This window comes from Diadema antillarum, unplaced genomic scaffold (assembly GCF_040938485.1).
Source record: "Diadema antillarum isolate AM-2024a unplaced genomic scaffold, OU_Dant_1.0 scf00000060, whole genome shotgun sequence".
Classification (NCBI taxonomy): domain Eukaryota; kingdom Metazoa; phylum Echinodermata; class Echinoidea; order Diadematoida; family Diadematidae; genus Diadema; species Diadema antillarum.
Window position 1 is genome coordinate 497,583 of NW_027270949.1, and position 16,211 is coordinate 513,793.

Genomic DNA, 16,211 nt, shown 5'->3' on the forward strand with positions numbered 1-16,211 from the left:
TCTGTCTGTGTGCATGCTCAGCAGCGCTGCGTACTGGTACCGTGTGTGTATCTATCCTACTGTGAGCCCTACATACATAACAGCACGTGAAAAGTAATAGAGCATGCATGCAGTCGATTCTCCGCTCGCTCCCGATCCGGTGCGCACTCCGATCCTATCCTCTTTTCGTTTGTTACGCAAGAACCCTGTATTAGTCTTTTCTACCAGGATTTCAGAGAAATATCACAGTCTTGTGAGTGTGGGGTGGGGTACTCTGTACGTTCACGAGTGCTCTGTTATGGAGGGCGGGGGGTGGGGGGGGGGTGACTTTTTCCTTAGATCTATCAAGATTGAAGTCACGTGCACTAGACTTTTTTTATTCAGTCTTTATTGCTAAAATGAACCGGTGACAAGAATCAAGAAAACATTTATATACAAAACATCAAACATAGAATTAAAATGTAATAAAAAATAATCATAAAAAAGTTTAAAAAGATAAAGAGCGGCATGATACTTTCATGATTACAGAAGATAACCATAACCCTTCACGAGAAAATTACAACTCAAATCCCCATTTGCGGAAATGACTAGGTAGTTTACTTTGCTTTTGTTTTTGTTGCATTGTTGTCGACAATCGTATACTCTGTTTCTTTATTTACCTTCAGGCTTGGTAGGTGGGAGAGTTATTTTGACATTTACAAATACAACTAAAATATTTCAGCAAAAGAAAATAAGTATAATATCCCCTTCCCACGCCCTTTCACAGCACATTTTCCTTAACATGAATGTTTCTTTCTTTTTTGACAGAAGCAAAACTGGAATATTTCGCAAAAATGTGAACACCTAGATCCCTGAAGTACAGGTCTGAAATTCCAAAATCTCCCTCACGTTGGAAGTAGTAACCCCCTCCCTAGGGGAGTTAATCGGGGGGGGGGGGGCAGAGGGTAGTTGCCCCCCCCCCCCTCCTAGTTTGCAGGCACAAACCCTTGTTGGTCGTATAGGAGTCTGCATGCGCCAAGACTAATACACGCACCACTACACTGCAGCCTCTCCCAACAAGGTTGGGAGAAGCTTCAACACAGGGCCTATGGGACAGTGCCAAAGTGGTGCATGTAGTAGTCTTGGCGCAGACTCCTTTACGACCAACAAGGGTTTGTGCCTGCAAACTACCCCCCTCCAGGCGCGTAGCTCCTATGAAAATAACGGAGGGGCAAACATATCATGGAAATTCCCCCCTCCCCCCCCATAATTTTCGAGATGGCATATTTTCTTGCTTTTTTATAGAAAATTGTCCAAATATTTTGACCCGAAGTGTGCAGCAAATTGTTGCATTTCATTTCTGAAAATGCAAACTCTCGCGTGGGGGGGGGGGGGGGGTACCCGTTCCCATCTCCACCGTTCAGTCCTTTTCCTATAGACTTAATACACTCTTAGAGTGACAGATTTCCAAATGTCTCATCTAAAGTAGTTTTCATCTGAATTCTAAGAATGCAAAAGCTCCCTCCATATGCAGGGGTGTCCATTCTGGATGACGGGGAGGGGGGGGGAGGGCAAACATGTCATTTTGTCTCCCAGTAAATCCCGAAATGAGAAAAAAAAATTGTTATTGTTTTTTTCGAATTTTTTTGAAATATTCATCCATAGTGTGCACCAGATTGCTGAATTTCAATTCTGAAAATGCAAAATCTCTCTCGTTTGGGAGGGGATACCCCCCTCCCACACAAACAAACAAACAAACAAACAAAAAAGTTCCGTCGGGTACGAGGAGATATCTTCTTTCAATTTCCCGCTTGGTTTCCCCTTGAAAACTTTAGTACACCTTGGGGATTGACAGCTTTCCGAACTCCATCAAAAATGTGCTTACGAGATATTTTTATTTTAATTGTAATAATGCAAAAGCTCCCTCGTATGCAGGGGCGTCTATCTATGCTCAGGGTCAAAGTATAATTCGTCTCAGACATCCATTCATCGCATCCGCATTAACTACCTCACGCATTTAATAATAACTATTCAAAATATAGTCGCACCGTTCTTCTCACTTGAATATCTCTCTACCCCTTTCAAGTCATCTGTTTTTCTTTTTTACCCTCCCCCTCTTTTATTTCAATGACAAAATCACACACACACATAGGTCACTCACACACACACGCGCGCGCGCGCGCATTGGTATAATTTATGTATAATCTGTAGATCCAGCAATAAGGTTTTTATTCACATAAAAACCTTCTTGTTGGATCTACAGATGGCGTATTTGAGACTCATTTTTCTTATAACTAATACCATATGTGTGTATGTAATATATATATATATATATGTATATGTAATTCATATAAATTATATATATGTATATGATAAATTATGTATAAATATATCAAGGACATGCCTGCGCGCGAAACACACTGGTACACATCATCACTCGAGCAACCAATCTTACATCTAGATTGCACGAACCAAACAACATCAACAAATTCACAATTTCGTTTGTAAACACTATCCAATAAATCAACAAATTACAACGATCGAGTTTGAAATTTCCACGTAATCATCCATATTAATACGGTGTAAAAGAATACTTTTAATTACAAAATTCACTGAGCAGCATCTTGTTGTATCAACGTATTACATCCGTATTAGATTAGTTCTTAGCTAGCTCGCTAGCAAGCTAGTTCTGTAGTTGTTTTCTGTTCGCTTGCTATTTTTTTTTTTGGGGGGGTGTACTCGTATCTGAAAAGAGCTCGGATGAATGGTTACAAGCTTGAAAACCTTTTTTTTTTTTAGTTTTTTTTTTCTGTTCGGGGTTTGTGGCTAAGTGGAAGTGAAAAAACTCTACCATTTCAACTACCTATCAGTTCTCTGTCTTCCTCAAAAAGCTCCTCCCAACGATAGATTTAATTATGGTGTAGTTGTCCTATTAGACCAGGCTCACTGATTGACCTGATGGCTTCATCGAAGCAGTCATCGACCATTTCATCCCAACTCCTCCACAAACACTCTACATGGTCCATCTGTCCTGGCCGGTAGTGTTGACAACTGTAGCAGCGAGAACGTACCACTTCGTTTATCTTTCTCGCTATCACTACCACCGTTCCAGCGACAGCCATCACTGACGCTGAAAGACTCTCCGTCTCCTCCTCCTCCTTCTCCTCCTCCTTCTCCTCCTCCCTCTTTCCTCCTCTCCCTCTTGGTCCAGACATCTGTTGTCCTCCTCCTCCTTCTCCTCCTCCTTCTCCTCCTCCCTCTTTCCTCCTCTCCCTCTTGGTCCAGACATCTGTTGTCCTCCTCCTCCTTCTTCTTATTCCCCTCCTCCTCTTCCGCATTTATCTGCCACATCTTCCTCATCCTTCTCCTCCTCCTCCTCCTCCTCCTCCTCCTCCTCCTCCTCCTCATGCCTAGGCACCGCACCAAACTGGATAGTCGTCCTCATCTCGTCAAGCAAGGCTTTGGGTATCTCGGCCAGCTGCGCCCGCCGTTCCGGAGCCAAGCAAAACCGAGGAAGGCGACACCACCACGCATGGAGGTGTGTCGCCCCGCTGGCAATCTCCCGAGGCCCAGATTCTGCGCTAGCATGCTGTTGTAGAGCAGTTGGGATAATGCATAGAGAAGAAAGCAACCGTAAATATTCGAGTCCGACACGACCTTCAACTATTGGGTTTTTTTTTAAGAAAGAAAAAAAATCCCTATCCCCTATCCCCATCCCCAATCTGTCAACTGTCTTTTGTTTTGTTTTTTCGTTATTTTGTATCCTAGTTGAAAATCAGTGTTCTAGCTCCTTGTATCAATTTGATTTTCCCATGAATAAAAAAGGTAAACGCATTTCAAAACGCCATATGGAAAGGTTTTTGGCCAAAAGTCTACTAAAATCATTCTACAGCTGAGAGTGCACGCTGCCCGCACACACAGAACGCCAAGGTGCTCGCTTTGAATTATTCATGATCCTACACGGTCTGCCACACACGTCGTGCACACAGCAGTGATACGGACTGGTCCATTGTCGAATATGGGTAAAATGCTGCGGAAACAACATAGGGGCAGTCATGAATATAGCATTATATGGGTTAAATCTACATTGACAACATGAAATACATGCTTTTCATGAAATTGTTTACATTATCTGCTTTTTAACTGACCACACACTCACACACACACACATATATACGCACACACTCACTGAGGTATCAATCTTATATTGCTGACAGTCGCTTTCTAGTCATGTGCAGCAACTTCAGTAAATTAATAGCAAAACCCAAGTACACTCTAAAAGATGCACAAATAGAAACTGAAAGCTAATGTAGTGTAGATTCACAATCATGTTGGAATGTTGACCACTGCAAGTTCCACCGGCACTGCACTGCACTGTGCTTCATGCTCCACTCGCGGTTACCTGGGCACGTTCACCCCCATTACACAATGGTGCACTCTGCGTATATGTGCTTGCCGAGAAAGATATGATCATCGAACATCATCGAAGAAGAAAATTCCCGTTTTCTATATCTTCTCAGCAACATATAAAGTCATAACTGGTACAGTAGGTGGTCAGTTAATACAAGGGCTCACCGCTGACTTCAGGAAACTTAGAAATGAGAAATACATATCCAATTTACGTTATAACTCACGGTATATGAAATCATAACTCGTCCAAATGCAGCCACGAATAAACAGTGACGTCAGGTTTCATATGATAATGAGCTTCTCTGTGTCGCTGATTGTGATTGGATTGAGGACGGGACCTTCTCAGTTTTTTGCCAATTCCGACAAGACCTATAATCCAATCACAATGAGTTTGACATATAGGATAGAGAATTTTTTGGCGCGTAATATGGTAGAAGCCACAGCTTCATGTGCCATTCGGTTGCGGAGATAGAGCCTCTCAAATAGGGAGGTATCACTGCATCACACGGCGAATACTTCAGGAAGTGTGTACAATCCTATGGGGCAGTTATTTTGAAGTGAACTCACAAAGCTGTTTTTGAGCAGCCAGTCCGACGTTATTAGAAGTCCATTTATCTTCTAATTTTAGTATTCTACAGAAAAATGTCCTAAGACTAGTAAACCGCTAGCCACAAGTCCACGGACATTACTTACTTTATGATATTTTTCCATTAATGACAGTAAGTCGGGTTTTGCTTGTGCGTCTCCATAGGTTATAACACAGGGTGCGCGCGCGCGTGTTCTGTGTGTATTAAAAGAGACAACCTTTCCATATGACTGGCTCAAAAAAAAAAAAAAATAAAGTTCACTTCCTTGACTTCGATTTTCTCTGTTTAGACAAAAACATGTCAGCTTCGGTGACATGAGCATTCTCCGACCTTATTTCACTTTCATCAAATCTTCAAGTTTTCTGGACGTATGGTTAATGCCATTTTTTCCAACAAACATTTTTGACCCAGCGTCCTTTTTCAGATAATATTCCATGATATTCACGAAGGGTCTCCCACAAAACGTTTCGACTCCTACTTAACCCTATAAAGCCCAAGCTATTTTGACCCCTTCCAGGGCCAAGGGGGGGGGGGGGGGCGCACATTGTGCCCCCCCCCCCATAGAACTTCTTTATTATATGATGTATGACCGTCATATTTGGCACATGGGTAGAGCAACTCGTACTCTACATGACCCAACATTTGAAATTTCTTAAGGTCATCCACAGAGGGCGCTATTTACCAAAATATAAAGAAATACATAGGAAATACGCTAAAATCATGTTTTTTCTGTTTATTTCTTTAACCCCAGTATATATCTTTTTATTTTATATCAATGATTTTCATATTTGCCACAAAGGAAAAGCAAGTCAACCTTCACTATTTGTTATGGTTCAAATTTGTCAAGGTCAACACATGGGGGCGCTTTTCATCGCAATATAAAGAAATATATAAAACCTATGATGTATTGCTTGAATAGATACATAGTGGTATTGTATTTCATATTTCCAAAATATTGTAATTTTGAGTTTGTAGATTGATAATATGATAAACAAATGATATTACAGGCAAAGCTTGTGTGAAGATAACACAAAATAAAAGGGTAGTCTTTGGAAAATGCTGTATTTCGATTATTTCTATTATATCGATTGTTTGATGCCTATGTCATATAGAAAATAAAGGAAATAATAAGAAAACCATTTCAGGGTAATTCACAACCATAATTCCTTCACCCTTTGGTCTTTCAGCAAATTACAAGCCAAGAAAACCCCCATTTCATCCATTATTATACTGTTAACTGAAATTGGAACAGAAAATCATGCAAAATCTGACGAACATGGTTGGCAGTTTATGGTTGCCATGGCAACCAGCAATATTGGACATAGCTAAATTATACATCAAAATGTGCGCAATAAGATTTCAGGAAAAGTCACCAAATTTGGTTGAAATCGGGCAAAGGATGTAGGAGCAGCAAACAAAAAATGGTAGGGGGCAAAATGTGCCCCCCCCCCTTGGGCTTCATAGGGTTAATGAGATTGCCCGATTTCAAACGCGGCTTTTACATCACCCTCCTCGAATTTGTACGGCTTTTCTAAATGTTGATTCTCACTAGATGCCGGCTGCATCTCGCTTACATTATCACACGATGAATCCTATAAAGCAAAATTACAAAAAATCAACAAATATTAGGTGTTAACCTACTACCTTATCACGTGTCAGTACCATTATCCTCATCATTGATCCCCATACACTCAAAGTCGACGCCATAATTCAACTTTCAATAGCAATTTAAACAAAACGGGCATCATTGAAAATATTGCACGCCAACATGCGATCATAACATGATATCCTCAATTTAAACAGCACGATACCAAAATTGCGTCTTGCTTCTTACCTGAAAAGCATTGTTGATCAGGTTTTCTGCCAACTGATGTGGAGGTAGTGCACGATTGTTTTTTGCGACGCTGCTACAGCTGCGTCTGATGTAGCTGAAGAAGAATCCATGTTTGATTCGCCGGTGACGAAGAAGGAATGTCTTGCATCTCACTTAAAAAGCAATGTTCATCAAGTTTTCTACCAACTAATGTGGAGAGAGTACACTACTTGTTTCGCTGCTACAGCTGCGTACATCAGTTGAAGAAGAAGTCCTTATGTTTGATTCGCCGGTGACGAAGATGGAATGCAAACTGTCAAACGGCGTGCTGGCGATGCTCAGGTTGCCATGGTTACCGCTCGTCGCGAGATTGTCACGTGCTTGGTCATAATAACTCTTCACATGCAGCCAGTCAGAATGTGATGCTGTACAATCTCTTTAGGTTTACTCGAAACATATAGCTGTGAAGCAGGTTGAATTCGGTAGCATTGTTCAATGGTTTGGCATGTATACCATCGAATCAAATGAGTTTTTTTCACAGTGGATAGCTGAGTGAGTCCCCGGCAAATAGGCCTATAGGAATGCCAGCTTTTGAAACTGTCTAAACTGTTTTAATGACGAATTTCGAAAAGTACGAGGTTCGAGCTTTGTGATCCTATCACGCTGGTGTTCGAGGAGTATACTGACCACCTTGACTTTCTGGCTAGCTTTTAAAGCCAAAGTTATTGCAAAAGCGAACAAAGTTCCCACGCCAAGGCTACCAGCAGAAGTTGGATTCAAACAATGGGGGCCTATGCGATTTAAAACGGGCCTTTGTTGCGTGTTTGGGAGTTTAAGTTTATAACTATTAAATGAAAGACCCAAGCGGCGGTTTGAAAGAAAAGCTGTACATCGGGCCAAAGTGTATACCCCCGGCGCATCAACGGGCTTTTCAAAGGTCCGCTCAATGTGCCGATGAACTGCGGCGCCGCCGCGTTTTCGGCGCACAATGTAATTTGACAAGGCGCCAAACATAATGGCCCAAGCGTCAAACTCTGATACATGATAGAGGCCGGAGAGACATACAAATTAACAATGGGGGCACTGAAAGGGGGCAGTGTTGTAAGCTGCATATTAAGCATCGAGTTGCAGATGTAATGTAACATACATGTAAGCCTATATGTAACAGTGTACCCGCCTATGTGCAAAATTGTCGCCAGGAGTTATGTCACAGTACACAAGTTACAATAGCAAACAGACTACAACAGTATACACGAGACATAGTGATAAAAGGAAGTGAGAACGCTACGTCTCTTCTATGTATACTGCTGCAGTGACAAACATGCTTAGATTCTATGCAGTATGTCTTATACTGGGTCATAGCCAGGTGAAGTAACGTCAAACTTAAACTTGATAGATTTGTCGATCCCTTAACTTATCTAAACCAATTCCGAAGTGATGTATAGACACTGCGTTTTCTAATACGCAATAATTCCTAATAATTGGGATTTATGAATTAAAATCACATGAAAATGGAATCTAATTCCCAATAATTGTCAAGAAAATTTTGAAACAATTTAGTCATGTGAATCACCGATCGAGTCATAGAGTACTGTGTTTGTATAAATAGTTATTATAATAGTACAAAAGGATATTGGGGCCTATACTTATATTGACTTTTATCTTATTCTGTTTTTATATATTCAGAGGATGAGAAGGTCACATTGACAAATTCACACTGAATGATGATTAATATAAGACAAGCATTGGCATTGTATCAACTAATCTGCAAAGTGCACATACAACCCATGTAGACTAACATCTTTTAATAAAAGGTTTTATTGTCATGTCATGGCAAATTACGAGATGATATATGTTATCCTGTCCCGTTTTATCACGAGCATCCGTCAACCCCCTCTCGTGTATAAGAGTGGGCGTAGACAAGTTGATAGCCAATAACTGCCGGGCTACTTTGGCAAAAGGAAGCAAGTGATAAAAGTGACATTTCTCGTAAAAGAGCATAATGTGTCTGTCATTTACATTGACGTCAATGGACTATCATGATGTCTTATCTAAGATATCTCTTAGTAGGATGAGTGTTTCTGGATGAAATTTGGCCTGGAAGAAAAGCTCATTATGTGAGTTATGAAAACATTTATAACTCAAATTCGGAGTGGTATGTCACTTGCTTCCTTTTGCCAAAGTAGGGCAGTATAGCCCTCTGGCGTGCTATTAAAGAAGCCTGCTCAAGGTACCGAAAACACAACACTGTCGTCTGGGCTACTCGAAGCGAGGCTAGTGAAAGGACCATAGACTTTTATATTATTATTCACTCATTAAGATAGGAAGAAGTTTGTATTTGTAAACAAAGATTTGGGGTAAATATTCTTATTTTGGAATGATGAACGCCATATAAACAAACAAGACACAACAACGACGACCCAAATAAATCTCTAAAATACCAGTCTGATTATGATAGGTAGCAATCCAAACATGCAGTGGATCTTCGGTACAACTTACAACAATGTGCAAGCAATTTTCCCCCTACTAATAAATTATTAGTATGCGGCAAAATACTGTAGCGCCATCTTTAGGCAAAGAATGTAAACACTGTACCTGAAAGCAAATGATTAGTCACAATTATTTTTCCCTTTCTCCCACGCGTATATCTTATTCTTTTAAACATGATATATGCAAGAATTAATTTCTGCAGCATAATTATTTTATAAACCAACAAAACCCTCATCAAGCAAAACTCAGCCAAAAATTCTACTCTGCCGTATGAATATTATTAAATGGCCACCGTAAGTTAACTTTTACACGAATATATTCCGAAGAAAGGTTAGATTCTCAGTGTAGCCCTGGCAGTCTTCCCGATAGCTGGATGGACACAAGTAGTGATTAGTGCGTCACTAAGTGCGTTACGTAGTTTAGGTCAATGTGTGTGGCGCTGACGTAATACGCGGCATGCATAAAATGTGACCCTGCATCACAAAACCAACAGTCACCAAACATAGATTTTTAGTTGAGAGCACATTCTGAAAGAGCAGACTTCAAGCTTTAAGATGATTTATAACTCAAATTAAATGGACACTCCTAAACCTATCTAAATATTGGAAAGAAAGCAAACACCCAGAAAAAGTGTGAATTGGGTGAAGAGGCTCTGGATGAAGCACAGAGTCTATTCAAGAGCTTAAACTTTACCAAGCCGTGCTAGCCGTGCTATATGAATGGGACAAAAAAACAGGATGTAAACGACCGGAGTAACAACAATGAAGGGACTATCAGATTAAGCTGAAATTGAGCATCCTTTATGAACACGTCCAAGATCAATACCAACTTTCAAAGGAGTATATTAGCGTCATATCCTTTCTAAAGTTATAAGAGTTGAAAGTGAAGAGTGTGTATATAGGATTTTTAAGAAATGAAAAGGGAGCTCTAAAGACACACCTGATCACACTATTCTAAAAACAGTGAGTTCGAGATAAACTGCTAAAAAAAAACAACACTTTCCTGTTCGTTTTATGATCCCAAATATTAGCAAAATGTATAGAAGACTTGCTCTTTCAGAAAATGTGAAAAGTCAAGATTGGCTATGTTGACCCATTTCATCCATTTTCAGTCCTCACACAAAATCAGTGAGTGCGACTTTTTGTTCGCGATCGTTTTGTGATGCATGGTGACAAAATAATCATAGTGATAACACGAATCGATCGTGTATAACACTGTACATCTAACATGTTAAAACGCAAACCGAAGCACTCTCGTGTCTGAGCACTTTACAGTTTCTTCAAAATTATAACATTTACTCAATTGCTAAGACTTTCTGCGGGAAACTATGAAAATGAATGGGGTTCGTTTCAAAATTCCTACCCGTCTAACCAATTAATATGCTAACCTGATCATTTCATGCAAATAAGTATGATAACACTCACTGGAACCGATTTGGGCTTTGGTTTGTTCTTGTTTGCTTATTTTGTTTGATTGTTTGTTCGTTCGGGTTTTTTTTTTTAGTCTGTACGATAATTAAGCGGAGTTTTCGATTAGGCAGTCGATAAGCAATAATTTTAGGAGAAAAGAAAATATCACTACAAGCTTTAGTTTTATGATGGTGTTTTTCAAGTAAAATACATTTCCATTCATGTCTAATTTACACAGTTTCCATCGCTTTTCAATTTGCCGAATCGAGTGCGAGGTTGATTATTGTTTGTGTTTACCCATAATTACCTTGTCCTTTGCGACCGCTTTGATTAAGATGAGCCTAAGTATTTCGCTCCGCGTAATAGGAAGAGCAATCAATAAGTACACCTGACCGGTAGACATCCTCCATTCTCTTCCATTGGTGTGGAATTGATCTTGAATAATTTATGTGTTTATTGCAAATTGTGATATACCCCGCTCGTTAATTAGGCAGGTTAGGGATGATGTTGCAGATGCCTTATCAAAATTGTAAACCGGACCTTTTTATCCCGTGCTGCTGATCAGTCTTTGTAAAGATCAATAAAGTATTGATGTATATGATCAGTAAATATTGATAAATATATAGAAAGTAATTATTAGTATATGCTTTTATGAAGCATCTCTTTCTCCAATATCTGTGATCAAAATATTTTCCTATTAGTGATGGCAAGGTTTAGGGACCGGTGGAACTGTAAACTCCGCTGCCTAAAAGGGATCAACCAGCGTTTTCAAAGCATTTTTGAAATGTTCAAGTCTGACCGGTCAAGTCTAACCGTTTTGTCATAGTAGTTTAAAGAAGCATACTCCACTATCAGAAATTTTGACTGGAAGATCTTCCTGCATCGGCATGGAGCGCCGTCGTATGGTTGACAAAGGTCTGGATTTTACAAGAGAAAATCGCGGGGGTTCAAACCCCATACCCGGTGCCTTGATCCTGATTTGCTTCTGTTGGTATAGCGCGTCTGCTTTCCAATTCATATGAACCGGGTTCGATTGACGAGTCTATAGCTGAGCAATCTTGGATGTGAAGTAGGCCTACCTCTAGAGCAACCATGATAAATACCTCCCTCTAGTAAGAGGCGAAACACTCTCTCCTCCAGCTGTTCAGATAGGACATACATGTAAATGGAGATCCCGTGTACAACGCTTTATATGAGAGAGTCACAACTCATGCATGTAAAAGTTCCCGCTTCATTTATTCATCAGGAGGAATTTCTTCATTTTTGCTAAACTAAGAGGGTGAAATACTCACAAACAAAATCTAATTTCATCCTTTTCATATTGAATTCTGAAATGCCTATAGACTTTATGCGCAGGCCACCCTGCAGGTTCCCGTACGGAACGGATTAAAAGCTTGTGACATTTCTCTGCAAATTCCCAAATGCCATTTTTTGCCTCTTCGACATAATTGTGGCTGGGGCGACAAGACCTTGTATCTGAAATTTTGGTGAAAATGACTTTAAAAAAAAAAAAGCAATTGTCAGATAATCAGTTAAGTGATGTCCTGTCCAAATCCTAGCTGTCTTACCCCCAAAACTAAAAACCACCACGGCATTTCAAAGTAAAGGCTCTCCCATGATGCAGTGCTTTGGCTGCCATGTTTGTTTTTTTTCTCTCTCTCTCTCCTGAATATCTGACATCTTGTAGGCCTATTGACCAAGTCATACTTTCCACTGGTGTTAATTGTCTCATTGGTGCAACCATTTTTTTTTTCTTATCATATTTTTTTCGGTGGCCAAAATCTTCCGAGAGTTAAAGGGGAAGGCTAGTAACCGATCAGTGGGAATCAGTGGGAATGCTGAGGGATGATTGTTCCAACCCTTGTGGGATTCATTTAAGAGTACATTATATATCCATTGTTAATTGTGTGAAAATTATTTGCTTCAGAACGGTCTCATATTCAAGTAATGTGCAGATTAATGCCCCGTCACTGACCAGGGACGCTTACCTGGAAACATTAAACTGCACATTACTTGAATATGAGACCATTCTGAAGCAAATAATTTTCACACAAGAATAGATATATAATGTACTCTTAAATGAATCCCACAAGGATTGGAACAATCACCCCTCAGCATTCCCACTGATTCCCACTGATCAGTTACTAGCCTTCCCCTTGAAGTATGGTTTTGAAAGCTGTTGAAGCACTTCTTTTGTAAGTCCAACTATCTGCCAGGTCTATTGATCACTTGATTCCTGATGATTCTTGATTTTTTTCTTTTCTTTTTTATCTCAGTGCATGTTTCTCGTGATTCTCTTTTATGAAATCAATTTCAGTTGATTCACGTTCATAATTAGAACGAAGATCAGGCGATTATGATAATTCACGAAGAAGAAATACTTGGTGGTATTGTCACGATACAGTAAATAATGAAGTGAAAGTAACTCATCATGGAGAGCCTACCGAGTTAATGAGATAACAACTCGGCACTCTCTCTCTCCCCCATGTACCCTACCGTGAGTAGCTGCAAGTATCGGAGTTTGTTGTTGTCTTTTTTTAAAAAAAACCCATCATTTCGTGGTCACAATAATATAAGTTCTTCATTGATTTTTTCCATGAGAGCTGCGCATTGGATGCAAGATGATGAAGAAAGGAATGAAGAAATATGATGATATGGCAGTTATCAGTATAGATCCCTAGAACACGTTAGATAAAATAGTAACGCCCGAAAGTTGTACTGTTGTATACATAAGTGTTATATCCCTGCTGGAAAGAACACGATGTCCCACAGTGTAAACACAATGTGGAACACGAGTGAACACATTGTAAACACAGTGTGGAATCTCTTCACATTGAGAATCATCAATTCATTAAGTGTGAAACGGAACATTGACTTGTGAATACCTGTGAAAAACCACACTATAGTGTGAAGCAATCTTTATACTGTTAAATTCGAGCGTTTTCACGTAGTCCACTATGTGAACACATTGCAGTGTAAAGTTTAGTTTATATAAACACACTGTGGGACACTGTGGGACACTGTGTTCTTTCCAGCGTCGATGCGTGTGTGTGTGTGTGTGTGTGTGTGTGTGTGTGTGTGTGTGTGTGTGTGTGATCATGTGGACAAATTTGAAACATTAAAAATGGTTTATTTGAACCCGCAATCCCTTATCAAGGAATCAAGAACATCACTCATCCCATAAAGTACTCCCTCATCACCAGTATTTTTTTTTGATTGCACACTTGCTGTTTTGGCGCCAAACGTGCATGAGAAACTCACGTAGAGTATGCTGAGAAATACAGAAAGAGAGAGAGAGAAGAATATTTTCATTAAATACGTTGAGCTACCATACATGCATATTTCACACTACAGTATAGTACACACCTTACAGACACACACGCACACGCGCGACATATAAAAGCATACTCAAACACGCATGCATACACACATACAAATGCTCCATACACAAAAGATATTATTTGTGTTAAAGAAATTTTGATATCTAGCTCTTACACAACACACACACACACACACACACACACTCACACAAACCACATCATAAACAACATATATATGGAGTGAATGGTTCATAATTTTCCTGCATTGTTTTCCCCTCCGTAAAATTAAGGACGGGGCAAAAAAGCCTAAAAATAAATGATTATGATGTATCCAAAGCGTCTACACTGTCATTGCCAGTCGGTAGTACGAAGTTTGTAGAGCCGTCACAATGGTTACAGACATGAATATGTATTAGGATGATGGTCACGAACCAATCAACGCATCTCATCACTTAATTAATGCAAGTCATTGTTATCACGTCATGTTTAAAACATGACGAGTCCCTGGTTTCATGGATATATCTCTAAATAGCTCGACTCACAGTTCCACGTTTATCGTCTTCCCCTCGTGTTTCACGACATAATTTTTGTAGTTTGATTCTCCGTCCATCGCTGACATTAGAGAAATGGAGTTCCCTAATACTGGACTGATTTGCTGACAATCAAACGTCGAACCTTTAAGGGCTTGGCTGACTACAAAAAGCTGTTTTCTGTTTCATCGCCCGGCAGATATTTTCACGTGCAAGGACAAACGAAGCTGATCATGCGTGCGGCGACGAATATCTTGCCAAATGTAAGTTCTTCATGACGCATTTTGCTTTCAGGTGCAGAACGGAGCTGTTAATTTTTCAAAATCTTCAGAACGTCAATGTTTCATGTGTTTAATTCTGTTAAGACTAAACCATGTAAACTCTCTTCTTGGTAAATGTCAGACAGTAAGCTAAAGGTATATTGTGTACAAAAGTCATACTGTTTTATGAAGAGTGTATGCTGATGAAGTATCGATAAAAGCTTTACTAACAAGCATCTTTCTTACTTGACTCATACTGTTTCAAGCTGCTAATATTGAATACTATCAAATAATAGTAATATTCTCGTGGATTTAATGATTGCTGGAAGTCTATTGGAGAAGACGTGAAGATGTGGCATATAATATTTAAAAAAAATCAATGTTGACTTACAAAGCATAAAATAATTTGTGTGTGTATATATATATACATATATATATATATATATATATATATATACATAAATACTCAAAATATCCATGTGATTAGGATTCTGAAAAAACAAAAACAACAAAAACAACAAAAACGTTTCCAAAACACCTACATTAATTTGAGTCTGTCATGGAAAATACCCAGAGATGAAAACAGACTTAAGATAAACCAAAAAGAAAAGGTTAGTGGATAATACCTCTATGAAACAGTGACATCTGATTTTTGAACAGCAATGTGCATATGCAATGAAAAAGAGACAATAATATTTATGTAATCTACATACTCTAGTAATTAGTCGTCACCAATGAGCCTGTACGTGAATCTCCAGTAAACACTAAATTGCCATAGTTTTCAAGAGTCTTGTAACATTCTGAATTGTATCTATCTTACCTATGATTTCAGAATTGCATCATTGTACTGTTTCAACAAAGACGTCTATTAAGGGAAGAAATGATCCCATCTCTTTAATCATGTGAAAAAGACATTGTTATGATGTCAAGTGCAACCAAGTGAAATATGCTCGACTATGCATGAACTCCAAGAAATCATCGCTCTATACAATCTTTGCTTGTGGCTATGAGGTTTGAAGTATGCAAACAGTCGTTTAATTCCATGGTCATCGTCTGTTGACAAGATACATTCTTCAAGGGCAATGTGCCATTAACTCATAACTCTCAAACAGTGTGAAAAGATTCGCTCAGTATTGGTATTAGTATTTCCAGAGTGTGCGAAATTGCAAACATAGAGGAAAGCTAAAGATTATGAAATAAAATGAAATGGTGTTAAAAATGTTTTAAACAAAAACATGGATTAAAATGCATTGTTTAAAATGCATGGTGTAGGAAAAGTCATGTTAAGACAGATTGGCAGATCATTCTATTTATCTCATTTCTATGAAAGAGTCAGAAAAATTGTCCCGCTCAAACGCATCCAAAAGAATATTGTGCCAGTTCTGCTCTACATTCATTTATTTCAACACCTGTCACGTTCATTTTCCTTTGTTG